Source organism: Saccopteryx leptura, chromosome 2 (assembly GCF_036850995.1).
Source record: "Saccopteryx leptura isolate mSacLep1 chromosome 2, mSacLep1_pri_phased_curated, whole genome shotgun sequence".
In the NCBI taxonomy this organism is placed as follows: Eukaryota; Metazoa; Chordata; class Mammalia; order Chiroptera; family Emballonuridae; genus Saccopteryx; species Saccopteryx leptura.
Genome location: NC_089504.1, coordinates 165,864,693 through 165,892,522, shown reverse-complemented (window position 1 = coordinate 165,892,522; position 27,830 = coordinate 165,864,693). Strand labels below are relative to the sequence as shown.

The 27,830-nt window shown below is 41.1% G+C and overlaps 1 protein-coding gene and 1 non-coding gene across 5 annotated transcripts in view; both read left to right on the top strand.

Annotated features, from left to right (window-relative positions):
- USP12 (ubiquitin specific peptidase 12) overlaps window positions 1-27,830 on the top strand; it is a 113,203-nt gene that overhangs the window by 22,428 nt on the left and 62,945 nt on the right. Inside the window, exon 1 of one of the 4 annotated variants that reach the window (XM_066369242.1) lies at window positions 23,193-23,304. The exons of the other annotated variants lie outside the window; for them this stretch is intronic. The gene's annotated coding sequence lies outside the window, so the exon portion shown is untranslated. Of the gene's footprint in view, window positions 1-23,192; window positions 23,305-27,830 lie in introns of those variants that run through there. 4 annotated transcript variants of the gene reach the window in all.
- On the top strand, window positions 4,903-4,978 carry TRNAI-GAU (transfer RNA isoleucine (anticodon GAU)). Its single transcript has one exon. It is a non-coding gene; the product is annotated as a tRNA-Ile (tRNA).

Sequence of the window (27,830 nt, the reverse complement as noted above, 5' to 3'; positions counted from 1 at the left end):
AGGAAGAGAAGTCCCCATAACTTCTGGCTGTAAAAACCAGCAGGGATTGTGGCTGAGTGTGACAGAGGGCTGCTGGAGTCACAGGCCGTTTCTCTTAAAGGGCTTGCACACGGACTTACTCCCTCTGGGCTCCACTGCCAGGGCAGGAGCTTGGAAGGCACCAGATACATCTGGGGAGGAACTGAATTGTCTAGCATGAGGATGAGAGCTAGGGCAGCTTTTTCTCAGATGTCAAAGTGCCGACAGAGGCCATTGTTCCTTTAATGAGCTCTCCCCGAATAAAGCCTGCAAGTGAGTGCCATATCCAAGATTCCATCAGCCTGGCTAACACTGTTCACCCCACCCTTGTGATTACCTGAGGCCCCTCCCCACCCAACCTTCAGGCCCACCCAGGCTGTTTCTAGTGGCTTTTCCATATGAATAGCTTGTCTTGGCTCAAGCTTCAGACTTTCCTAAAAATCTCTAAAATAAGTAGCATCTGACTTGTGTTCCATACTGATTGCTAAGTGGGCCCAGGCCTGTCACTAGCAGCAGTTGGCCTTGGATCACAACTTGGCCTTGTCTGGGCACCTCCAAGCCCAGCAAAAGTAGCAGCTATCTTCTGTAGATCTCTTTGTAGCTCATGCTAGGTGGCCCTGGGCTGAACACACGTGGTAGCTGACATTGACCTGCATGTCCCTGGAGAGCAGGCACACCCGGTAGACAGCTTCAGACTATGTTGAAGCACTATCTAATCACCTCCACAAGTGACACACTCGAATTGTGTAATCAGGAGGCACCAGAACCCTGCTGAAGTAAGTTCTGCTCTGTGGGGTGAGCCCTTCATAGATGATCCTTCACAGATGATGGCCTGTGGGTAAACCCCACCTATTGATGTGCTGACAGCAATCACGGCTTAACTATATAGGAGAGTGTATACAGCCTAGATGGGGTGGGTGTTGCACCTGGACTGTTCACTCTTAGTGAATGGGGAGGCTGTGCCAGTGGACTCTACAAAACACCTCCTACATTAGGCCACTCTATCAAGCCCTAGCAAGATGGACCAACTCTGCCTAATACATAGAAACAAACACACAAGGCTGCCAAAATGAGGAAACAAAGAAACATGTCCCAAGTGAAAGAACAGAACAAAACTCCAGAAAAAGAACTAAACAAAATGGAGACATGCAGTCTACTAAGTGGAGTGCCAAAACATTGGTTATAAGGATGCTCAGAGAACTTAGTGAATGTCAACAGCATAAGGGAAGGACGAGTCAGAAATGATGGATGTGCTAACTGAAATGAATAATTTACAGGTAATCAACAGTAGAGTAGATCAGTGATTTTCAACCTTTGTTTCTCACGCACTCATAAACTAATTACTAAAGAAAAAGGGACCCTGACCTCTTCTTTAATAACTAATTTATTTGTGCCATGAGATGAAAATGGTTGTATTTAGTCGGGGGCACTGACCTTAGTAATTAGTGTGTGTTTGTGCCATGAAAAAAAAGGTTGAAAATCACTGGAGTAGATGAAGCTGAGAATCATATCAGCTATTTGGACTCTAACTTTCCAATATTTGCATCATAGGGGCTCCAGATGAAGAGGAGAGAGTAAGGAATTGAAAATCTATGTAAAAACATAATGATGGAAAAAGTTCCTACCTGGTAAAGGAAATAGACATACAAGTCCAGGAAGCATGGAGAGTCCTAAATAAGATGAATCCAAAGAGGCCCACACCATGACACATTATAATTAAAGTGTAAACCCTTGGGTTTACAGACAAAGAGAGAATCTTAAAAGCAACAAGAGAAAAGCAGATTTTACCTACAAGAGAGATCCCATAAAACTGTCAGTGATTTCTCATCAAAACTTTGCAGGCCAGAAATATTCAAAGTGATGAAAAGCAAGGACCTACAACTAAGATTACTCTTCCCAGTAAAGCTATCATTTAGAATTGAAGGACAGATAAAGAGCTCAGACACAAAAACGCTGAAGGAGTTTATCACTACAAAACTGGTAGTAATATGAAATAATAAAGGCTCTTCTTTAAGAAGAAAAGTGTTTCTTTAAATTTTCCATTTTGAACTCATACTTACTACTCTTATTTATAAAACAACTATAAATTGTTAAGCATATGATTCAGAAAACTAGATGAACTTACAGATACAGTTACTTTAAGTTTCAAATTTTAGGGCTGTTAGAGTGCATTTATTTCTATTTGTAATGTTTAAAGTAGACCCAAAATTTATGTGTGTATTAGTTTCCTACTGATGCTGTAACAAGTTACTACACATTTAGTGGCTTAAAGCAACATAAATTTATTATCCTACAATTCTGGAGGTCAGAAGTTTGAAATTGGTCTTACTGAGCTAAAATCAAGGTGTTGATAGAGCCACATCCCTTTCTGGAGGCTCTAGGGGCAAGTCTATTTTTCCTAGAGGCTGCCTCTATTCCTTGGCTGATGGCCCTTTCTCCATTTTACAAAGCCAACCAGGGTCTGGTCATTCTTTCTCATATCTAATCTCTCTGACTTTCCTGTTTCCCTCTTTCACTTACAAGGACCCTTGTGATTGTTACTCTGGGCACATCTGGATAATCCAGGACAACCTTCCTATCTCAAGATTAGTTGATTGGCAACCTTAATCCCTATTCTTCTCCCAAGGATTAGGATGTGGACATTTTTGGGTTGGGGAGCTATTACTTGTCTGCTACCCCATTGTTGTTACCAATCCAAAGTTTTTTTCCCTAATGCTTCAAAAGGCTGAAACTCAGAAACAGAGTTTGGAGTAAGGAAAGGTTTATTGATCTAGGAGGTGACTGCTGAGAAGATGGAGACATCAAATCCATCTTCCTAAAGTATACAGTTCAGACTTCTTTTATGTTAAGGGAAGGAGAAATGGGAGGGGCAAGAGTGATTGAGGACCACAGATATCTCACCAGTAGAGGTCTGAGGAAGAAAGAACTTGAAACTTCTTCGTTTTTAGTTCATTGGCCTCAATTGATTTTATTCTGGTCACAAGACTCCTGCGAATCTTTGAATCAAACAGTCATTATTTTTGTTCAGCTTCTCCCATCTCCTCTGGAGAGGCATCTTCCCGCAAGGGGTGGTTTTTATCAAACCTCAAGCTGCAAGCAGAATTCCTCTAACAATAGCATGTCTGTATACAAGAACACAGCAGGCTCCAACACGATGGAGTTAGGCTGAGCATTTCACTGTTACAGTGGTGTATACACTTTTAACTTTAAAAAATCAGCTAGCATTCTATTAAATGTTTAAAATTGGTTCCTGATAGCCTTTCATGAATTTTGGGCTGTGGTGGAGTATTGGTAAGACGTTTGAGTGGATTAGTAAACATGCCTTTTGTACTAAGTGGATGTTAAGAGGTGGTTATTATTTGTTGTAAGTGTAGAAATAAAATGTGATTTTTTTTTTTTCAAGAACTGGTAGCACACCACCAATCTCATCAGGAGAAATACAAAGGTGCAACTAGGTATTAATAAAAATCAACTACCAATACTTTTACAACATTTAATAAGTTAGTAAAATATAGGGATTGTAGCATAAGAGGTCATGAAAATGGATAGGACCTATACTATATGGCTGTGCTCAAATATGTAGAATATACTTTAGGACTTTAAGAATAGATTAAAATCTTTTGTATCTATAATAATACAAATAATGGTTGGGTTCCATGAAAAGATAATCTTTGGGGTTTAGAAAGATGACCTTATAAAAGGCATTGTGCTGCCTAAGGAAGAAAGGATTGGGAAAGGTACTTGGAATATTTCTTATGCAAGGTGGAAAGATAGGGAGATTCTTGTGGGATGTGAGATAGGTTTTCCATGTTTAAAGATTATTAGTTCTGACCAGGTAGCTCTTTTGGTTGGAGCATCGTCCTGATACACCAATGTTGCAGGTTCCATCTCAAGCCAGGGCACATACAGGAATCAACCAGTGAATACATAACAGATCAAAGTAAGTGGGACCACAAATTGATATTTATCTTTCTCTGTTTTTCTCCTTTCCTCTTTCTCTAAAAATCAATAACTAAAATTTTTTTAAAGATAACTATTAGAAGAAACTAACTTGATAGCCAACTCAAGTAATTTTTGATTTGCAGTTACTAAACAACTACCATAATTAGCTTTGCTATCTCAGTGAATTTAAGAGAAAGAGCTTGATACAGAAAACCTGGACATTTTGGATTTTTAATTTTTCACATATTGCTCATGACTCTAGAGGAAAATCAAGAGAATAGAAAAGATTATGAAGACACATGTTAGAGAAAAGAGAAGAACCATGAATCTGTCCAGTGTTGTTGCTCGGTCAACTGGTGGGCACAGGAGCAGTTTCTTAAGTAAGGAAGACACGGTCTTATTGGGGAGATGAGACTTAAATTCATGGCATTCAAAGAAAATACCAGAAAAGCAGGTATATTAGTTTTGCGAGGATTGTGGAAGGGGAAAGATCTGTTGAATTTTTAAACTTTATCAAGATATAATTGATGTACCAATTAATGGATTGTCACAGCTTTTTGCTGTTACTGAAGTGAGATATTCACCCTGGCCATTTCCATTTTTGGAGTAGTTTATTGTTATTAGATTTTTCAGAACTTATTTTATTTGAAACAAGAAAATGTTTCTTTGCTATCACTATATATATTTATATGCATATGTATATATATATTTTATCTAAACAATGGCACATTTATATTGAAGACTATCAAAGTGAATAAGAGATTTGAATACAAGCTTTCCTCCCCTTGTAGTGGCATTTTTATATGTATTACACCTGTTAATGTTATAAACCCAGCAATACATTTTTGTAATTAGTAATTTACCATCTCTGTTTCCTAAACCCATTATAGCTTTGCTCCTGTCTACTTTTTCTGTGTTGTTATTGGTAAATACACTGCTCAGGCCCTGGCCAGTTGGCTCAGTGGTAGAGCGTCGGCCTGATGTGCAGGAGTCCCGGGTTCGATTCCCGGCCAGGGCACACAGGAGAAGCGCCCATCTGCTTCTCCACCTTTCCCCCTCTCCTTCCTCTCTGTCTCTCTCTTCCCTTCCCGCAGCCAAGGCTCCATTGGAGCAGAGTTGGCCTGGGCACTGAGGATGGCTCTATGGCCTCTGCCTCAGGCGCTAGAATGGCTCTGGCTGCAACAGACGCCCCAGATGGGCAGAGCATCGCCCCCTGGTGGGCATGCCGGGTGGTGGATCCCGGTCAGGTGCATGCGGGAGTCTGTCTGACTGCCTCCCCGTTTCCAACTTCAGAAAAATACCAAAAAAAAAAAAAAATACACTGCTCACAAAAATTAGGGGATCAGGGAACGTGCAGATACTCCACTACTTTCAGCCTTTTGTACATTTTCACCAATGAAATAAAAGTAGGTTTTGCATCTCATTTGCATAATTGAACAACTTTCTTTGACTTGTTTGCTTTTCTTATATTGTTTAATTTAAAAAAATCAAATGCTTCCTTTTTTATCACTTCATGTTCATTTTGAAATATCCCCTAATTTTTGTGAGCAGTATATGTTACATGTATGTTACATTTATATATATTATAGGTCCAGCAGTACTTTTATATGTACATATCATGTTATACAATTTCTTTTTAATTGGTTAAGAGAAGAAAGGGGGAAAAGTATTGATAGTGTTCTTTGTGGGGAAATAATTACATTGTTAGGTCCTCTTTTTTCTGTTAGTGTGGGCTCCAGTGATTGCCTGAGGTCACTTGCTTTCAGCCTGAATAGCTTCCTTTAGTATTTCTTGTAAGATGTGTCTTCTAGCAAAAAATTGTCAGTTTTTTTATTTTTTTTATTTTTTGTCTGGGGTGTCTTTATATCACATTTGGTTTGAAAGCTTTGACAGATTTAGTATTGGTTGACACTTTTTTTCTGTGAATACTTTGAATATGTTGCTCTATTTATTGCCTTTTCACTGCCATTGTTTTTGCTGAGAAGTTAGTTGTCTAATTGGTGGTCCCTTGAAAGTGACTCATTTTTTTTTTCCTCTTGTTTCTTTCAAGGTTTTCTCTTTGTTTTTGACATTCAGCATTTTATTATCATATGTCTGTGGATCTCTGTTTTTATCATATATATTAAATTCTGGCTTATGTTAAAAGCCTATACCTTTCAGTTGAAAGTATTTTTGTTTTGACATTTCAGGTATAGTATAATATATCAACTTTGTAAGTCAGAATGATTACATTAATTCAGATTTGTTGTTTCGAATGAATATATTACTATAGTTAAATATTGCAAACATTCTCATAGAAAACATAAGAAAATTGGAAGCAAATGAAAATGAAGTAATAGTATAAATTCCATTCATGAGTTGTATATTGTTGTGCCTGTAGATTAGTTTCATTGCACAGTTCACCCTTGAACAACATGAGATTGAACTGTACACCTCCACTTGTATGCAACTTTTTTTTTCCAATAAATACACAGGCAGCCTGTGAATTGCAGATTAAAAACAGTATTCTCAAAAAAAAACAACAAAAAAACCCCAGTATTCTAAATCCATGGTTGGCAATCTGCGGATGTGGAGAGCTGACTGGATGGATTGTTCTGTGACACTTTATATACGGGACGTGAGCATCCATGGATTTTGGTATCCAAGATGGGTCCTGGAACCTATTTCCTGTGGACATTGAGGGATGACTGTAGTTAAGTTTTTGGGAAGTCAGAAGTTATATGTGGTTTTTTGTGCAAGAAGGCTTCAGTGCTTCTAACCCCCATATTGTTCAAGAGTCAGCTGTATTCTACAAAGAAAATTGTTCATTACTAGCTCTTTAAAAAGGCAGTTGATATGAGTCTGTTCAGATGCATGGAGTATATAGGTTGGTCTATGAGTTTCTTAAGGCTTCTGAAACAAGTACTACAAAATGGGTGGCTTAGAACAAAGGACATTTATTGTCATACAGTTCTGGAGGCCAGAAGTCTAAACTGAAGATGTTGGCAGGGTTATGCTCTCTGAAGATGCTAGAGAAAGATCTGTGCTAGGCCTTTCTCCCCACTTCTGATAGCCTTACGTGTTCCTTGGCTTGCAGATGGCTGTCTTTCCCTGTGTCTCTCCACATTGTCTTCCCTGTGTTAGTGTCTGTGTCTAAATTACCCTTTTTCTAAAGACACTGGTCATTGGATTAGGGCTCACCTTAATGCCCACATTTTAACTTGATTACTTATGTGAAGGCCCTGTTACTAAGTAAGGTCATATTCTAAGCCACTGAGAGTTAAGGTCAATATATCTTTTTTGGGGGTGGGGCACAGTTCAACCATGACGACAGATGGGTTAAGGGCAGTGGTGGGATTCAGCCGGTTCACACTGGTTCGGCAGTAAGCGATACCTACTTTTTTGAGTTCAGTGAATCGGTTGTTAAAATGATACTTGTAATCAGGGTTCTCTCTAAGGTGGATGGCTGGGCAACTGCCCAATGTGGGAATCACAAGTTTACATTCCTTACTCTCTTTTTTTTTTTTAGAGAGAGAGAGAGAGAGAGAGAGATAGGGACAGACAGACAGGAAGGGAGAGATGAAAAGCATCAATTCTTTGTTGGGGAACCTTAGTTGTTCATTGATTGCTTTCTTATATGTGCCTTGACCTGGGGTGGGGGGCAGGGGGACTGCAGCCAAGCCAGTGACCCCTTGCTCAAGCCAGCGACCTTGGGCTCCAGCCAGCAACCTTGGGCTCCAGCCAGTGACCTTGGGCTTCAAGCCAGTGACCTTTGGGCTCAAGCTAGGGACCATGGGGTCATGTCTATAATCCCACACTCAGGCCAGCAACTCTACATTCAAGCTGGACAAGCCTGCACTCAAGCCAGTGACCTCAGGGTTTTGAACCTGGATCCTCTGCTTCCCAGGCCTACGGTCTATCCCCTGCTCCAGCACCTGGTCAGGCTCCTTACTCTTTTTCTTTTTGACAGAGAGTCAGAGAGAGGGGCAGGCAGGGACAGACATACAGGAAAGGAGAGAGATGAAAAGCATCAATTCTTTGTTACGGCAGCTTAGTTGTTCATTGATTGCTTTCCTATATGTGACTTGACTGGGGGTGGGGAGTTAGAGGGGCTACAGCAGAGCGAGTGACCCCTTGCTCAAGCCAGCAACCTTGGGCTCAAGCCAGTAACCTTGGGCTTCAAGCCAGTGACCTTTGGGCTCAACCCAGCGACCATGGGGTCATGTCTATAATCCTACGCTCAAGCTGGATGAGCCCACACTCAAGCCAGGGACCTCAGATTTTCAAACCTGGGTCCTCCACATCCCAGTCTGACACTCTGTCCACTGTGCCACCGCCTGGTCAGGCTCCTTACTCTTTTTTAACATTCCTCTATGCAGCAATGTATTCTAAGCGCCTATAGTAATGTTCATTCTGTCCATAGGTGAAAAAAAATTCAAGTGAGGATGCCAATCAAGAAACAGTATGGAACTATTTTAAATAACAGTTTTATTGTTTTTTTGTCAGGTATTTAATATTTTTTTCATTAATATTTTAAAACTCTTGTAACAATCTAGTTTTGTGTACCTCTCTTATTTATTTGTTAAATGCACGAAATAATAAACTACCATTTGGTATATCTTTTTTCGTACTTAAAAACGGTCATTAGGGTAGAGAACCCTTTGTTAAATTATTGAATCCTACCAATGATCTAGGGACTTGGTTTATAATTATCATACTCAGAACTTGCCCCAAAATACTGCTTTCCTGGTTGTTGGGAGAAGTAAGTATGATAGTGTATGTTAGGAGAAGTGTCCAGTTAAGTAAATGTTAGTTCCCTATTTCAGCTTTTTAGGTGTCTGCTAGGAACCCTGTGTTTTCATGGCTGACTGGGATCTCATAATTACAAAGTATGAATTCCCTATATCAGCAAAATAGGTTTCAGTGACAGAATACCCTCTGGATTTGTCTACACATTCTCTTCTTACTGCAGGTGAAAATCTCCAGCCAACATTTAGGACAGTTTCAGGGTAGGTGGAAAGGGGCGGGAAGAACGCTGGGCGAGGTCTGATCAGTGGTGGCACTTGAAGACAAGGATAGTCAGGGACTGGAAACCCCTACTAATGTACTTCTCCTCTCTGGTCTTAAATTATACTTATCTCTTCCTTGATTTAGCTTCTAATGAAAAAAACTTAACCTCGAGGTTAAAAGTGATAGACATATTTGGTAAAGGAATTGAATTTTAAGGAATGATTAAGTAGGCAGACCCTTATAGATCATCTGAAAATAGGGCGTATATCTACCTAAGAACTATATTTTCTCATCCAAGAAAAATACTGGTAATTTTTTTAATATTGTTTATTATTATTTAGACCATATTCCACGTCCCCAGTTAAAAATGTCTTTTATGGTCTTGTCTTTTGTTTTTTGAACCACAGTCCAAAGGTCATTGTTTACAGTTGGTGCTGTATCTGTGTAGTCTTTTTTAAATCTATTGATAGAACAGTCTCTCAAGTTCTTTTTTTTCCTTTGATAGTGACATTTTGAACGGACAAGACAGATGTCAGTATAATGACCATTTCTCTGTGGTAGCTTAATTTGCTTCTATATCTTTTATTTACTACAACGTAGAAATTAGGCTTTAGAGCTTGATTAGACTGAAGTTAAACACTTTGACAAGAGTCCGTGTAAGTGATGCTGTGTGCTTCATACTGCAGCGTGTGATGTGGAACATCACTACTAGTGATGCTTAGTTTGATACCCCAGTTAAAGTGGAAACACCGGATCTCTTCATTTTAAGCAAAAGATTTTACTTTGCAATTATCAAGTAATTTGAGGAGTTTGACACTTTGCCACACCCTGTTGCCCAGTGCACCTCCGCATTGATGGTGAGGGCATTTTTGAATGATTTCTTTGAGTTTTTCAGGATAGTATTTTTTGAATTCTATTATTCCTTCTATATTTATTAGTAAGCATTCCTGTATAAAAATGTTCTCTCATTAGCTGAAGTTGAAATATAGTTCTTCCTAAAAAGGCAGAGTAAATGCTTATGTCTCCCATGATTAGTTTTTAAGTGGAAAATTCAATCTGACACTTAATACCAATGCTGTGAATGAATTTTTCCTTTATCTTTCTTTTACTCTCTTTTCCTCTTTGGAGTATAACAGTGGATTTTTATTTGTTTCATAATCAGTTGCAGTTGGTTTGATAATGACAATAATTCTTTTTGATGTTCAAATTATTCTATTGCCATTGAGGGTCATTGGCTGCTATTATGAGTTTTTGATATAATTTTGAAATTCCAGACAAGTTGTAAGGATAGTACAAATAACTTGTAAATATTCTTTACTCAAATAACCAATTGTTTATATGTTGCTGAATTTGCTTGGCAAATATTCAGTGATTTTTATTTGAACCATATGAGGTTAAGTTGGAGAATTGGGCCACTTTACTCTTAAATTCTTCAAAATACATTTTTCCAAGAACAAGGATATTCTCTTTTATAAACATAGTAAAAAACAAAACCAAACCATACTATTATCTTTTTACAGTTTTTTTTCAGCCTTTCTTTGTCTTTGACATGGGTAGTTTTGAGGGCACTAACCAGCTGTTTTGTTTACCGTTCCTCAATTTGTGTTTGGCTGATGTTTCTTCAAGATTAGATTTAGGTTTTGCTTTTTTTTTTTTTTAAAGCAAGAGATAAGAAGGGGGTGAGTGAAAAGGAGGAGAGAGATGAGAAGCATCAACTTGTAGTAGCTTAACTCTAGCTCATTGATTGCTTCTCATACGTACCTTGTAGGTTGGGGTGACTCCAGCTGAATTAGTGACCCTGGGCTTCAAGCCATCAACCTTGATATCATGTCGATCCTGTTGCTCAAGCTGGCAAGCTCACCAGTGACCGTGGAGTTGTCAACCTGGACCTCAGCATTACAGGTCGACGCTTTATCCACTGCACCGCCACTGGTCAGGCAGGTTGTGCATTGTTTTTAGCAGGAATACCACAGTAGTGATGTGTCCTTCACAGGAGGAATGTGATAATACTGATTTGTTTTAATATTGGTGATATTAACTTTGATCAGTTGGTTATGGCTTTTCACCAAGTTTCTCAGTTACTGTGCTTTACTTTGTCATTAGTTGTGGGGGCAGTACTTTTGATACTGCTCATTATCAAATTGCATTAGTATTTTTTTCTTAAGATTTTATTTACTGCCAGACCAGGTGGTGTTGCAGTGGAGTCTTAGACTGGGACGCGGAGGACCCACATTTGAAACCCCGAGGTCTCCAGCTTGAGCGTTGGCTCATTTCGGCTTGAGCGTGGGCTCACCAGCTTGAGTGTGGGGCTGCTAGCTTGAACTCAGAGGTCACTGGCTTGAAGCCCAAGGTCTCTGGCTTGAAGCCCAAGGTCGCTGACTCGAGCAAGGGGTCTCTCGCTCTGCTGTAGTCCCCTGGTCAAGGCGTATATGAGAAAGCAATCAGCCCTGGCCGGTTGGCTCAGCGGTAGAGTGTCGGCCTAGCGTGCGGAGGACCCGGGTTCGATTCCCGGCCAGGGCACATAGGAGAAGCGCCCATTTGCTTCTCCACCCCTCCGCCGCGCTTTCCTCTCTGTCTCTCTCTTCCCCTCCCGCAGCCAAGGCTCCATTGGAGCAAAGATGGCCCGGGCGCTGGGGATGGCTCTGTGGCCTCTGCCTCAGGTGCTAGAGTGGCTCTGGTCGCAACATGGCGACGCCCAGGATGGGCAGAGCATCGCCCCCTGGTGGGCAGAGCATCGCCCCATGGTGGGCGTGCCGGGTGGATCCCGGTCGGGCGCATGCGGGAGTCTGTCTGACTGTCTCTCCCTGTTTCCAGCTTCAGAAAAATGAAAAAAAAAAAAAAAAAAAAAAAAAAAAAAAAAAGAAAGCAATCAGTGAACTATGAAGCTTCCACAACGAAGAATTGATGCTTCTCATCTCTCTCCCTTCCTGTCTTTCCCTGTCTCTCCCTCTGACTTTCTTTGTCTCTGCCAAAAAAAGAAAAGACAATTTTATTTACTGATTTGAGAGAGAGAGAGAGAGAGAGAAGCATCAACTCATAGTTGCTCTTGTTTAGTTGATGACTTCTTCTATGTACGTTGACCAGGCAAGCCCAGGTTTCTAACTGGTGACCTCAGCATTCTAGGTTGATGCTGTATCCATTGTGCTACCACAGGTCAGGCTGCACTAGTTAGTTTTAGGACTTCTATAAGTATTTGTTGGCATTCTACTGCAACAAAGAGGTTTCCCTCCCTTCTGTTTATTTGTTTATATATTTATATGTAGCAGTATAAATCTTTACTTTGTTCAGTAGGTTATGCTCCAGTATCATTATTATTAATTTTGATGCTCAAGTCCCTACCTTGGCCAGTAGACTTCAAGCTGACTCTTCTTTCCCTTTGTCATGTCTTCTTCATTCTTTGAACACTTTTTTTTTTTTTTTGTTTTGGTATTTTTCTGAAGCTGGAAATGGGGAGAGACAGTCAGACAGACTCCCGCATGCGCCCAACCAGGATCCACCCGGCACGCCCACCAGGGGGCGACGCTCTGCCCACCAGGGGGCGATGCTCTGCCCCTCTGGGGCGTCGCTCTGCTGCGACCAGAGCCACTCTAGCGCCTGGGGCAGAGGCCAAGGAGCCATCCCCAGCGCCCGGGCCTTCTTTGCTCCAGTGGAGCCTTGGCTGCGGGAAGGGAAGAGAGAGACAGAGAGGAAGGAGGGATGGGGGTGGAGAAGCAAATGGGCCCTTCTCCTATGTGCCCTGGCCGGGAATCGAACCCGGGTCCCCCTCACGCCAGGCCGATGCTCTACCGCTGAGCCAACCGGCCAGGGGCGAACACTTTCTTAACAGATGTTATAGGTTAATCTTGTACTTTTCACAATCCTGCAACCAGCCATTTCTCTCAAGTGTATTTTTTCCTTTTAGTGGAGAATGGTATTTAGAAACCAAGATACGAACTCTAGGTGTGCACATTGCTACTGGGGTGTTATGGTTTGAGGCTCTTAAAGTGGGCATAGCAAGGAGATTTAAAAAAAAAAAATGAGTTCAGGCCCTGGCTGGTTGGCTTAGTGCTAGAGCTTCGGCCCAGCGTGTGGATGTCCTGGGTACAATTCCCAGTCACGGCACACAGGACACCCATCTGCTTCTCCACCCCTGCCCCTCTCGCTTCTCTTTCTCTCTCTTCCCCTCCTGCAGCACGACTCAATTGGAGTGAGTTGGCCTCCTGGTACTGAGGATGGATCCATAGCCTTGGTTGCTGAGCAATGGAGCAAAAGCCCAAATAGGCAGAGCATTGCCCCCTAGTGCGTTTGCCAGGTGGATACCCGACAGGGTGCATGTGAGTCTGTCTCTGTCTCCCCTCCTCACTGAATTAAAACAAAAAATACACACTGATGTTTTCAAATCAAAAAAATATTTTGGATTTTTTTTATTTCATATCAAATTTAGCATTAGAGTTTCTTCTTGAATCTTCTTACTTTTTAAATCAAATACCTACAGAAGGCTTTAGAGAAATTCTTGTGTGGTGATTTTGAAGGTCATTAGTAATCTGTAGTTTTTAGTGGGTTTTGACTGTGAAATAACTTGGATATAATTATGAAATCTTCTATCTTGTCAGAGCAAATGAACATTTTGCAATTGAAATTTTTTTATATTTCAAGTTAAAATCTTTAAAAATGACTTATATCTAGATATTACTTTACATAGAAGAAAGAATAGCATTAATCAAATTTTCAGTTTTTTAAGGATTCAAAGTGCTAATTTTGTTATCTATAAAATTAGGATAATATTGAAAAGGTTTTTTTAATTAGTTAATTAAAATATTTTTATTAATTTCTTAGAGGGGAGAGAGAGAGAGAAGAGAAGCAGAAAGCATCAAGTCATATTAGTTGCTTCCCATATGTGCCTTTATGTGCCTTAACTGGGCAAGCCCAGAGTTTTGAACTGTGATTTCAGCATTCCAGGTCGATGCTTTTTCTACTGCGCCACCACAGGTCAGGCTATTTATTTATTTATTTATTGAGAGAGGCAGGGAGAGACGGACAGGAACACCAAGCTGCTCCTATATGCTCCTTGACCAGGGAATCGAACTGACAATCTCCGCACTCCAGAAAAATACTCCAACCAACCAAGCTATCTAGCCAAGGCTTAATTTTTTAATTAATTAATTATTTATTTATTTTTAGAGACAGAAAGAGTAAAAGAGAGGTTAGGGGGAAGGAAAGCATTCATTTGTTGTTCCACTCCGTTGTCCATTGATTGGTTGTTTCTCATGTGTTCCTTGACTGGGGATTGAACCTGCAGACTTGTTTTGAGATGCCACTCTTAACTGACTGAGTTAAATGTTCAGGGCCCAAAAGGGTTGTTTTGAAATTAAAATAGATTATGTATATAAAGTACCTAGTATAGTCCCTGGCCCATTCTAGATACTTAATAAATAGTACCTACTGTTATATTGTCATTGTGTTGTATTTTGCCTGTAGAGACATAAGCATTAAAAATTATTTGATTAATAGTCCTGTTGATGTAGATCTAAGACTTCATATTCTAAACCTTTGACTTCGATGTGTTTTCAGAACTTTACTGTTTTGCTTAACATATGTGAAAACCTCAATGAATTTTCAGACTAAATATACTGATGTAACCAGCTCCAATATTAAGAAACAATATAATCAGCACTTCTGAAACCACCATTATGTTCCTCTCAGTCATTGCTCACTATCTTGTCTTGGAGAGTGTGACTTTTTTTACTTTTCCTTTATTATGTTCCATTCAAAACATAAAAGAATTATTCTGTTTTTGAGATTAGAATTGTATTAGATGAGAAACTTTAAATGGGCTTTGTAAATAGCTTTTTACATTACATATTGTGATTTTTAATGTGTGTATACTAGTACAGTAATATTCTAGCATGTAGGAAGTAATTTCTATTTGACCTTAATACAGGGTAATCAGTAACTAGTCTGTAGAACAACAAAGGAAACCTAGTTTCCTCTTCTGTAGGGATAAGCTGGCTTGTATCCCATATCCTTAGCTTAGTACCTAGTACATGTAAGCCATAGAAGGTAATTATTTATTTATCCATTGATTTGAGGGATGGGGAGGGAGAGAGAGAAGCATCAACTTGTTGTTCTACCTAGTTATGTAATCATTGGTTGCCTCTCATATGTACCCTGATTGGGAACGAACCTGCAACCTTGGTGTGCCAGGACAACGCTCTATGCATTGACACCTGGCCAGGGCCAAAAAATGTTTTTAAAATAGTAAATACATGGATCAGTATAGGTAACTATATGGTGTGTGTGTGTGTGTGTGTGTGTGTGTGTGTGTGTGTGTATGTGTATGTGTATGTATAACTTCACCTACGTTTATTTGTACCCTACCTATCTAAAATAATTTAAGGTGGGACTTACATGTATGAAATTGCTATAGGAGAGCTTTGTCTTTCTAAAGAAATTCCAGGTGTTACCAGTTTATGAGCGACTATTTTTGAAACTGTTTTATTCAAGTATGTAGTATAAGCTGTAGGAAACTTCTCACAGTTGTAGGAATTATTGTCGGAACTATCAGATATCTAGGGTAAGGCAAGCACTACTTAGTGTGTTTGCATCTTAAGTATTATAGATCTGTATGCTGAACACCTTTGCCAGAGAAATCATCAGTCTGGAAAAAGTTTAGCAAAATATTAACTGTAATAATTACTGAGAGATATGAAGTATATGCAGTCAGAGAAAACTGAAAATAAGTTAATCTTGCCTGAAAAGATAATGATTAATATATAGAAGGTGAATATAGTGTTGAATGATCATTTATTGTCTAAACTGGGTCACTTTAGGAATGAAAAGGTATGCTGTTACTTATGTCATGACTACTGTCACACAACCTCTAGGCAGACTGGGACTTTTGATCTCCCTTTGCAAGGTGAACATGGATTCTCTGCCATATATTGGGGTTCTAGAATTAATATTGCTTTTGACTCAAAAGTAGTAGTGGTAGCACAACTAAAGGGGCAATCACTACACAAAACATAGCAAATGTAGAGCTTTTGAATTGAAAATATGAGGGAAAGTTGTATTAATTTTCTATACCATGGACCAAATTGTCACAAATTTAGCAACTTCAGCCAACACATGCTTATTACATAATACTTTCTGTGGGTAAGCAGTGCCCTCTGCGAGGCTGCACCCAGGTTTTGGCCAGAGCTCAGTTCTCATCTGAAGTCTTGATTGGCCCCGAATCTGTTTCCAAGCTCACTAAGGTTGTTACCTTGTTTTTCAGTTCATAAATTGAGTTTTTCATCTCTGTTTGATTTGTTTTCATAGTTTCAGTTTCCTTGGTAATATATTCTTTGTGTTCATTGAGTTGTTTTTTGAACTCCCTAAATTGCCTTTCTGTGTTTTCTTGTATATCTCTGAGTATTTTTAGGATTTCTATTTTAAATTCTCTGTCATTTAACTCCAAGGTTTCCAATCTATTAAAATTTTTTTCTATAGATTTTTTCTCATCTATGCTACATCTCTGTCTTTTGTACAATATTTATGATATTCGATATCCTTTACCTTAATGGCATCTGAGGGTGGTTTTGTTAATAACACTAATGAGAATTAATAAAGAATAAAAAGTAAAAAAAAAGACAATAAAAAATAATTAAAAATTATTATTTCTTTTTATTTCTTTGAGAAAATACCGTGAAAAACAGAATTATATTGTGCTAAATGGAACAAAAACTACCTATAACAGAGGGCCTGAGTTGGGGAGAAGTGACAAAGGGGAAAAAAACAAGGTAGTAGTAGAGATTTTTCTTTCATTATTGTAGAGAGTTATTAGCAAAACTTTTAATGTAATTTAGACAGTATTTATACTCTGAGGAGAGTAGACTACTTTGAATATACTTGTTAAAATAAAAACTTTTATTTTGTAAGAAATTTGTTCTAAAGGAACTTCTGAACAATTTGAACACATGCACATTTACTTTTAAATTTTCTACGAAGTGACAGAAAGATGTGTCTGTGTGAGTGTGGTGAGTGTTGTGTTCAGGTTATTAACCTATAATAGAGCTAGAGCAGTTGTCCCCAACCCCTGGGCCACGGGCCGGTACCGGTCTGTGGGCCATTTGGTACCGGTCTGCAGAGAAAGAATAAATAACTTAAATTATTTCCGTTTTATTTATATTTAAGTCTGAACGATGTTTTATTTATAAAAAATGACCAGATTCCCTCTGTTACATCCATCTAAGACTCTTGATGCTTTTCTCGGTCACGTGATACATTTATCCGTCCCACCCTAAAGGCTGGTCCGTGAAAGTATTTTCTGACATTAAACCGGTCCGTGGCCCAAAAAAGGTTGGGGACCACTGAGCTAGAGGATAAGCAGTGCTACCAGTAGACCAGATAGATAGTTTCGAGAAATTCCTAGAGAATTGAAAAGTAGTAGGTAGGAATAAAGATCACAACAAGTAGGAAATGTTACAGTAGGAAGGAGAATAATCACTAAACATAACAGCTGGCCATGGAAGCTTGAATTTGGATTCTGCAGTTGGTTGTTGGAGTGTGGCTGTGATGAGTCACCATCAGAGAAGTTTGAAATAGCTGGCTCAGTGGAGTCTTCTCTTTTCTTGTTCCAACAGAATTGTGGGCCCACCTGGTTTTACTTGTAGGATAAAGTTAGAGACAGGTCTTTGCAGAAAATGGGTGAACTTTTAGGCATTATGGCTTAAGACTGGAGAGGGTGGAGAAAGACTTGTGGTAGTTTGGTTTTACTGCAGATTCGGCAACAGGGTGCATGCAGTTCTACCCTCAGAGTCCCACTGTCTTGATTTGCCTATTTCTTGCACCTGTTCCTTCTATGGAACTTGGAGCCTGTATTTTCAGGACAAACACAGAAGAAACCCATGGGAGTGGTCTTTAATTCAATTCACAAATCTGAACAACTGGGGATTTCTAGACATGTGAGGAACACCAAGAGCTTGAATGAGACCAGAAACTTGGAAGTTTTTCCTTTGAGTGACAGTAGTTTAATGACTGAGGCCCACATTTCTCTTCTTTTACTTTTTAGTTTTCTTCCTTTATTTCTCCTTCCCTTCCTCCCTCCCTCCCTCCCTCCCTTCTTTTTGCTTTCCTGTACTGCTTTTTGTTGGAGTGATTTAAAAAAATTTTTTTTACTAGTTACCTATAAACTTTTTCAGCATACATGTTGGGAAAACAGCTGTGTTAGGCTTGCTCACTTGTACTCTGCCTGATTAGTGTGTATAGTCTGTGTAAGGCTATGGGTGTTTGCCCTCGGCGCCATAGATTGCCATCGCTTGCCCACCACTGCAAGGAGCCAGGGTTTTTTTGCTGTTTGTTTGCCTGCTGCTGTGAGAAGCGATTTTCCCCCTGCTGGTTTGCTTTTCTGCTGTTGCGAGATTCTATTAAATGGTAATGGCCAATGCTTTCTGGCTCCACCATTTCTCTACCTTCTGCCTGAATCCAGTGTGGACCTGCCTGGCCTTGGCCACTAGCATAACATCTGGTTTTGTGAGCAGGATTCGGATCATATTGGTATGGAGCCACCAACACCCTGGACGGATAGGGATAGGAGAGTGGTCGTTGTTCTCTAGCATATGTTTCCCTGTGGCTGTCCTTTTGGGGGCTGTGGGCTGGGTGTGTTTTTACAGCCCTGCAGGCACAAACTAAAAGCTCTGTGCAAGAGGCTGCCCGAGGACAAAAGCTCCAGGATGAGCTGTATACACTGTCAACAACAGCATGAGCTGGTACATTCACTGGAGAAGCAGTTGTAGATTGCTGAACTGCAGGTCAGGCTGCAGGCTGTGGAACGAGTGCTGGAGCAGGCCAGCTGCTCTCGAGAGCTGCAGTGTGAGATGCAGGCTGAGCACCAACAGCGCCTGGAACTGGAGTGGTTGCTTGAGAAGGAATTGTGGTTTCATGAGCTCCAGTTTTCCCTAGAAGCTGAATGCTGACAGTGACAGTTGTTAGGAAAACAACTATGGGTTTAAGAGCTCAAGTTCCAGCTCATGCCAAGAGCCAGCAGCTGCAGGAGCCAAAGCAAGTGCTGAAAAAGGAGCTGCATTTGTGCCAGTGGAGTGGCTCTGAGTCGGAGTTTGTAGTCATTTCTGACTCTGCTGAGGAGAAGGTTTGGGATGAAATTGCCATCGGCAGACTCAGAGACTAGCCGATGGTCACCCAAAAGGTAAAAATCCGGTAGCCACGTGTCCCTCAGGGACAGGCACAACCTCCTCCACAGGTAGTTGAGCACTCTGTGGTCCGGCCATACACCCAAGCAGAGCTGCTGGAATTAGAAGCACAGTTCAGACAGAAACCCATCGACCCTGGCAGCCTGGTTGCTATGATTGTGGGACATAGGGGGTGAATGGCATCATGCTTTTGGAACAGAAATGGAGAAATTGTCCACCATTACCATGCACTCCTCCTTAAGGCAGCGTCTTCAGAACTGCTATGACAACCCAGGAAACCATACCCTATTAGAGTGGGTGATGGACGCCATTTGTACAGTCTGGAGAATGCTGGAGACTTGCCAGGGGCAATGAGTTGGTGGCAGTGCTATAGTGAGTTAGTAAAGGTCCTTTGGGAACTAGGCATGAAGAATGCTGCTTTCCATCTGGGTCCCGTGGACCAGACGAGGAAGTGTTTATGGCAGGGGTGAGGGACCTTATTCTCTGTAGCACCCCAGCAACCCTTTTTAGGTCACTAGTGGCTCTCTTGAGTCCTTACTTGGGGCAGCCCATCAACGCGGTTACACAGATGGCAACAGATTTGGGAGAACTGGAGACAACCTGGCGCTGTAAAGCTGTGCAGGCTGCTACGCATGCTGCCCCCCCAAAAAACTAATAAGAGAAACAGACCTGTAAAGGCTACCTGAATACAAACGTGGGTAGATTTGATTGCAGCCGGGGAAGATAAAGAGAAATTGGATGGCAGATCTAGTAAAATCCTATTAGAGCTTTGGTGGCAGCTTGAGCCATAACAGAAATTTCAGCCGCTGTAAAAGCCGAGAAAGTGGGTGGCCCTGGCAGCTGCCAAGAAATGGCTGGCGTTCAGGTTGCATGGCTGCAAGATTATTTGTTGGAGACAGCTGTGGGAGAAGAGGATCCCCCAAGACCTGTTGTCCCAGTTTGAATAGGGGAAAGTCTGAGGGGCCTGCCTAATGGGTAGGGGGCACAGAGGCCCCATGTGGAATTGGCAATTCAGTGGTCCCCTTCTAATGTGCAGCAGGTGTTGGCGTTAGAAGGTTCTAAGTGCTTTTTTTTTTTTTTTTTTTTTTTTTTTTTTGTAGCAGCAGCAGCTACAAGAACTGTCAAGGTGGCACAAGCCTTGAATGTATTTGACCCTGCTAGGTCATGTGAGCTTGTTGAGGGGCTTGAATGGAGCTGTGGCAATGGACAGCACACTATGGAAAGGTGCTGAGGTCCGTTATCAAAGAGTTGTGTGGCTAATTGCCTGTAATGGACTTTCACTGTGGTGATTTGCACAGACAGCTGGGCTGTCTGTCATGGACCGATCATTGAGCAGTGTAATGGACTCTTGGACTGCAACCAGAGTAGGGCACTGGCTCCCTTGCTGGATGGACACGCTGCTTGTACTACAAGAGACCTTGATGGGGGGGCTGTGGTACCTGTGGAGGCCCTCCTGCACTGGGAAGCTGCTCCCATCCAGTTGCAGAGACTCACCAAGGACACTTTGCAGTTTCAGTGGACATAGTCCTGGACTAGACAGGGCCTCCCACCTACTGTGGGGTAGGAGGCTAGAGGTGGGCCTCCAGTTAACTCCTTGGGCAAAGGGCTCAGGGAGACATTGTGAAGGACACCTTTGTAATTATTGTGAAACTTGTGCTGTTGGTATAGGCTCCGTTTATGTGATGTATTGTACCTCACTGCTCACACAGGTATTATCACAGAAGATACCTGTCACAAGATTATAAGGCGAGCAACCTTAAGGTAGAATGTTGGGAAGTTAGGCCTGCCCGCTTATACTTTGCATGATTAGTGTGTGAGCACGTGGCACTGCCATGGATGTATCGTCGTCTATGTAAGGTGCTTGCCCTCAGAGTGGTGGATTGTAGATCTCTTGCCCACCACTACAGGGGGCTGTTTTTTGCTGTTTGTTTGCATGCTGGTTTGCTCATCTGCCATTGTGTGATTCTATTAAACGGGAATGGCCCAACGCTTTCTGGCTCTGCAGTTTCTCTCCCGTCTGCCTGAATCCAGTGTGGACCTGCCTGGCCTCAGTCACCAGCTTTACAATACATAACTAAATTTTCTTCTAAAGTTACCAGCATCTCTGTTTGCCCCTCTTTACTATGTAGACCAAACTCCTTTGTATACACTAGCAGCTGTTTGTATAACCTCTTCCCACTTGTTTTTTGAATAAAGCATGGCAGATTCAGTTACAATTGTAGAAGCAAAAGTAAGTGTTATAATTTCTGACTGTATAAAGAAATAATTGGGAGGTAGAGGAAAGGAGAGATAGAAGGAAAGGCAAGGCACTAATTTCTGTTTGTTTCATAGCAGACATTTCTTAAATACTCCATGAAATTGGTAAACCTAGCTAGAGATTTAAATATAGAATGACTAGAAGCCCTCAAACAGTATTATGTCCAATAATACATAGTAATAGGTAGGAGGTGGGGTAGGAGAGTTGGGAGATAGTTGTATACCAGTTTTTAATCCTGCATAGCCCAGATTTAAAAGCTGTTGACTGAAGCATATCTTATTTAAAGTTGTGATAATAATCTCCACAAAGCCAAACTGTTAACAGTGGTGGCTCTGGGGAAAGGCACCAGAAGGGAGGGAGTGGTAAATAATACTTTTATGTTTTTATTTGATACCCTCTCTACGGTTTGCATTATTTTTAGGTTGTGAGCATACAGTATTCATTAGATAAAGTTTTATACAGAGGTATGCCTCACCAGGTGGTGGCACAGTGAATAGAGCATCAGACTGGGACGTGGAGGACCCAGGTTTGAAACCTCGAGGTTGCCAGCTTGAGCAAAGGCTCATCTGGTTTGAGCAAGGCTTACCAGCTTGAGCCCAAGGTCGCTGGCTTGAGCAAGCGGTCACTTGGTCTCCTGTAGCCCCCCGGTGAAAGCATATAGGAGAAAGTAATCAATGAACAACTGAGGTGCCACAAAGAAGAATTGCTGCTTCTCATCTCTCTCCCTTCCTGTGTCTGTCCCTGTCTGTCCCCTCTCTCTGTCAAAAAAAAAAAAAAGTTTTATGCAGAGGTATATAAAAGGGATTTGATGCTTGTTCTAGTATTTACAACAGATGTCCATAGGGAGGTAATCTGGGCTTTTGAATCAAATAAAGATTGGTATTTGTTCCTTCTACGTACACGGTAGCTTTCAAAACAAGATGCAGCTGCCTGACCAGGCGGTGACGCAGTGGATCGAGCACTGGACTGGGACGCGGAGGACCCATGTTCAAAACCTCGAGGTTGCCAGGTTGAGTGCGGGCTTATGTAGTTTGAGCAAGGCTCACCAGCTTGAGCCCAAGGTCACTGGCTTGAGCAAGGGGTCACTCGGTCTGCTGTAGCCCCCCCTGGTCAAGGCACATATGAGAAAGCAATCACTGAACGACTAAGGTGCCACAACAAAGAATTGATGCTTCTCATCTCTCTCCCTTCCATTCTGTCTGTTCCCTCTCTGTCTCTGTCACAAAAAAGCAAAACAAAACAACAAAAAAACAAGGTGCAGCTAAAGAAAATATTATCTTCTACTAGAATTTTCCATGTATCACTTGGTTTGGTAAAATGATCACTTAGAAAAATTGAAATGGCTGATGCTTCTAATAATACTTTACATAGTGCTTTACTGCGCTAGAGAAGTTTCATGTCTATTATTTGATTTTCACAATAACCCTGTGAGGTGGGCAGATTAGATGTTTTTCTGTATCAAGGTGAGGAAACAACAGACTGATAAAGTGACTTGCCTAAGGTTATTGGCTTATAAAGTGGTGACAGCTTGGACTCAATTGATGTTCTTCTGATTTTAGCTCACTGCTCAACCCACTACTTCTGTAATGGCCCTGCCTCTGCTTTGCCTCCTCTTGTCCTTTGCCATCTGAAGTGTCTTTCTTTTATCATCAGTTCGCATCCCTCTCCTTTATAACATAACTCAAACACAAGTTCCGACGTTGATTTCTTACAGCTTTCTGACATTTGTGTGCTAATTGTTTTTTTTATTTATTCATTTTAGATAGGAGAGAGAGAGAGAGAGAGAGAGAGAGAGAGAGAGAGAGGGAGGGGAGGGGGGAGGAGCAGGAAGCATCAACTCCCGTATGTGCCTTGACCAGACAATGTGTGCAGGGTTTCGAACCGGCGACCTCAGCGTTCCAGGTCGGCACTTGATCCACTGCGCCACCCCAGGTCAGGCTAATTATGTTTTAAACATAGAAATCTGTGGTTTATTTTAAAAGATGAATTTTATTGCAATTTTTAAGAAGTGCCACAAAAACACTGGGTATCATTCTACCTCCTGTGATTTCTTTAGCTAGACAACACTTCCTCTTCTCCCTGATGAACTGATCCTCTCTTTTCTTGGAGACATAGATGCCTTCCAAAGTTTTTCTGCTGTCCTTGTTTTGCACTGTTGTGGCTTGCTGAATCAAAGCAGTGGAATTTAAATGTTGTTTACTTCAAATCTTTTTGGGCTTGCAACACTGAATAAGCAACACCTGGCCTTAACTGAACTCTGCAGTTAATGTTTTTCACCCAGAAATTTTGGATTGCAGAAAGTGACTTGCTCTCCAGGAAAATGACCCTAGGGAAGTAAGCAGTAACTATATTTAGCTCTTGTCTTGGGAGCCCAGTGTAAGAACCTTTGACCCTTGATCACATGGCTTTAAAATTGTGGTAAAATATATATAATGTAAAATTTGCCATTTAAACTAATTTTAAGTGTACATGTTAGTGGTGTTAATTACATTCACCATGTTGTGCAGCCATCATTCCAAAACTTTTTCATCACCCCAAACAAGCTGTAGTATTACTATTCTGTAGTAACTCCCCATTCCTCCTTCTGTCTAAACTTTGCTACCCTCTGATTGGCTTCCTAATATGAATTTTCCTATTATAAATGTATCATATAAGTCTAATTGTACAATATTTGTTCTTTTGTGTCTGGCTTATTTACTTTATATACTTTTTTCAAGTTTCATCCATGTTGTAGCATGAATAAGTACTTTTTATGGCTGAAAAATAATTTATATTATTCCACATTTTGTTTATTTATCTCCTGATAGAAATTTAGATTTGTTTCCACTTTTTGGATATTATAAATAATACTGCTATGAATATTGACACACAAAAGTATCTGTTTGACTTCCTGTTGTTAAATCTTTTGGATACAGCTTGACCAGGTGGTGGCACAGTGGGTAGAGCATTGACCTGGGACACTGAAGACCCAGGTTCAATCCCCCAAGGTCGTTGGCTTGAGCCCAGGCTCACCAGCTTGAGCATGAAGTTGCATGCTTGAGTGTGGGATCTTGGTCTTTGGCTTGAGCCCAAAGGTCACTGGCTTGAAGTCCAAGCTAACTAGCTCGAGCAAGGGGTCTCTGGCTTGGCTAGAACCTCCTAGTCAAGGCATATATGAGAAAGTAATCAGTGAACAACTAAAATGCTGCAACTACGCGTTAGTGCTTCTCATCTTTCTCCCTTCCTGTCTGTCTCTGTCTGTTTGTCTCTCATATAAATAAATAAATAAGTAAAGAAAAATAAACCTTTTGGATACATTCATAGGAGTAAAATTGTGAAGCCATATAGTAACTCCATATTAAACTTTTTTTTTTTTTTTGTATTTTTCCGAAGCTGGAAATGGGGAGGCAGTCAGACAGACTCCCGCATGCGCCCGACGGGATCCACCTGGCATGCCCACCAGGGGCGATGCTCTGCCCATCTTGGGGCATCGCTCTGCCCCAATCAGAGCCATTCTAGTGCCTGAGGCAGAGGCCACGGAGCCATCCTCAGCGCCCGGGCAAACTTTGCTCCAATGGAGCCTTGGCTGCAGGAGGGGAAGAGAGAGACAGAGAGGAAGGAGAGGGGGAGGGGTGGAGAAGCAGATGGGCGCTTCTCCTGTGTGCCCTGACCGGGAATCGAACCCGGGAATCCTGCATGCCAGGCCAACGCTCTACCACTGAGCCAACTGGCCAGGATCTAAACAATTTGAGGATCAAATTTCTTCACTTCCTTGTGAACACTTGTTATTCTTTTATCTCTCATCTCTCATTTCTCTCTCTCTCTCTTTTGTGACAGAGACAGATAGAGAGGGACAGCTAGGACAGAGATGAGAAGCATCAATTCTTCATTGTGGCACCTTAGTTGTTCATTGATTGCTTTCTCATATGTGCCTTGACCGGGGAACTACAGCAGACTGAGTAACCCCTTGCTCAAGCCAGCAACCTTGGGCTTCAAGCGGTGAGCCTTGCTCAAACCGAAAGTCTCAAGCTGGAGACTTCAGGGTTTCGAATCTGGGTCCTCCGCGTCCCAGTTCGACGCTCTATCCACTGCACCACTGCCTGGTCAGCCATCTCTTTTTGATATTGCCTTTCCAGATGGGTGTGAAGAGTACCTTGTGATACTGATCTACTCTTCTCTAATGAGTAATGATATTGAGTATCTTTTGGTTTAATAATTTGATATTTATGTACCTTCTTTGGAGCAATATCTATTTAAAGTCATTTCCCCATTTTTTAAATTGGATTATCTTTTTGTTTCTTTTTGTTCTTGAGTTGTAGGAGTTTGGTTTTTTTCTTTTAATATATTCTGGATATTAATCCCATTTGGTCTTTGTCAGTAATACTTTTAATATGTTTCTGAATTTGGTTTGCTAGTATTTTGTTGAGAATTTTTGGATTTATAGTCATAAGGAATGTTGGTCTATAGTTTTCTTATAGAAATGTCTTAGTCTGCCTTCAGTGTCAGGGTAGTGGGGGCCTCATAAAATGGGAGAAGACTTGTTCCCTCCTCCAGTTTGTTTTTTTTTTTTGAAAGACTTTGAGAAAGATTGATGTTAATTCTTCTTTAAATGTTTAGTATTGCTTGGTCTTGGCTAGGTAGCTCAGTTGCCTAGAACATCATTCTGATACACTATTCACTGTGCTACCACCAGTCAGGCTGAATCATTTCATTACGAAGGAAAGAGTTATTTCTGCATCTAGCTATTTGTTTTCTGTGTGTCTTAGGTTTTTTGTTCCTTAATTCCTCCATTAGTGCCTTTTTTGTATTTACTTGGTTTTTTGTAATGTACCATTCTGGTTCTCTTCTTTCCTTTTCTGTATGTTTTTAGTTTTCTTAGTGATTTTCTTGGGGCTTACAATTAGTTTCTTAATTTATAACAATTTTTTTTTTTGAGAAAGAGGGAGAGAGATGAGAAGCATCAATTTGTAGTTGTGTCACTTTAGTTGCTCATTGATTGCTTCTCATATGTACCTTGACTGGGGGGTTCCAGATGAGTCAGTGACCCCTTACTCAAACCAGTGAACTTGAGCTCAAGCCAGCAACCTTTGGTCTTAAGCCAGCGACCATGAGGTCCTGTCTATGATCCTATGGTCAAGCTGGTAACCCTGCACTCAAACTGGTAAGCCTGTGCTCAAGCCGGCGACCTTGGGGTTTCAAACCTGGGTCCTTAGCATCCCAGTTGATGTTCTGTCCACTGTGCCACACACTGGTCAGGCACAACCTATTTATAATAATACCAACTCAGTTCTAATATTTACACAAACACTCTACCTTCTATATATCTCTGTCTTTCCACCTTTTTATATTGTTTTCACAGATTACATATCTACATTGTGCATTCATTAACACAGATTTATAATTGTTATTTAATGTGTTTTCCTTTTGCCATATATGAAAAAAGGGGAATTAATAAACAAAAGTACAGTTATAAGATAAATTCATACTAGGGATGTAATGTACAATATGATGGCAATAGTAAACATTGCAGTACAATAAATAAGAAAGTTGTTCAAGTCCTAAGAGTTCTCGTCACAAAGAAATTTTTTTTTTTTTTTGTATTTTTCTGAAGCTTGAAACGGGGAGAGACAGTCAGACAGACTCCCGCATGCGCCCGACCAGGATCCACCTGGCACGCCCACCAGGGGCGACGCTCTGCCCCTTTTGGGGCGTCGCTCTGCCGCGACCAGAGCCACTCTAGCGCCTGGGGCAGAGGCCAAGGAGCCATCCCCAGCGCCCGGGCCATCCTTTGCTCCAATGGAGCCTTGGCTGCGGGAGGGGAAGAGAGAGACAGAGAGGAAGGGGAGGGTGGAGAAGCAAATGGGCGCTTCTCCTATGTGCCCTGGCCGGGAATCGAACCCGGGTCCCCCGCACTCCAGGCCGACGCTCTACCGCTGAGCCAACCGGCCAGGGCAAAATTTTTTTCTTTTTATTGTATCTGTATGAGAAGATGGATGTTAGCTGAAGCTACTGTGGTAATCACTTCACAATATCTGTAAATCAAACCATCGTGCTGTATACCTTAAACTTATACAGTGATGTATGTCAATTATTCCTCAAAACTGCAAAGCCTCTCAAAAGTATAATAATGCTGGCTGTTATATTTACCTGTGTTCTTTATTTCTTTACATGGTTTTGAGTTATTGCCTAGTGTCTTTTCATTTTAGCTGGAAAGACTCCCTTTAGTATTTCTTGGAGGACAGGTCTACTGGTAATGAATCCCCTTAGGTTTATCTTGGAATATCTAATTTCTCTTTTACTGCTAAAGCATAGTTTTGCCATTTATAGTGTTGGTTGACAGATTTTCTTTCTTAGCACTTAAATTGTCTTCTGCCTTCTGACATCTGTGGTTTCTGATGAAAAATCAGCTTTTAATTTTGCTGCAGATCCCTTTTATTCATGAGTTGCTTCTTTCAAGATTTCAATTTAGTTTTTGTCTG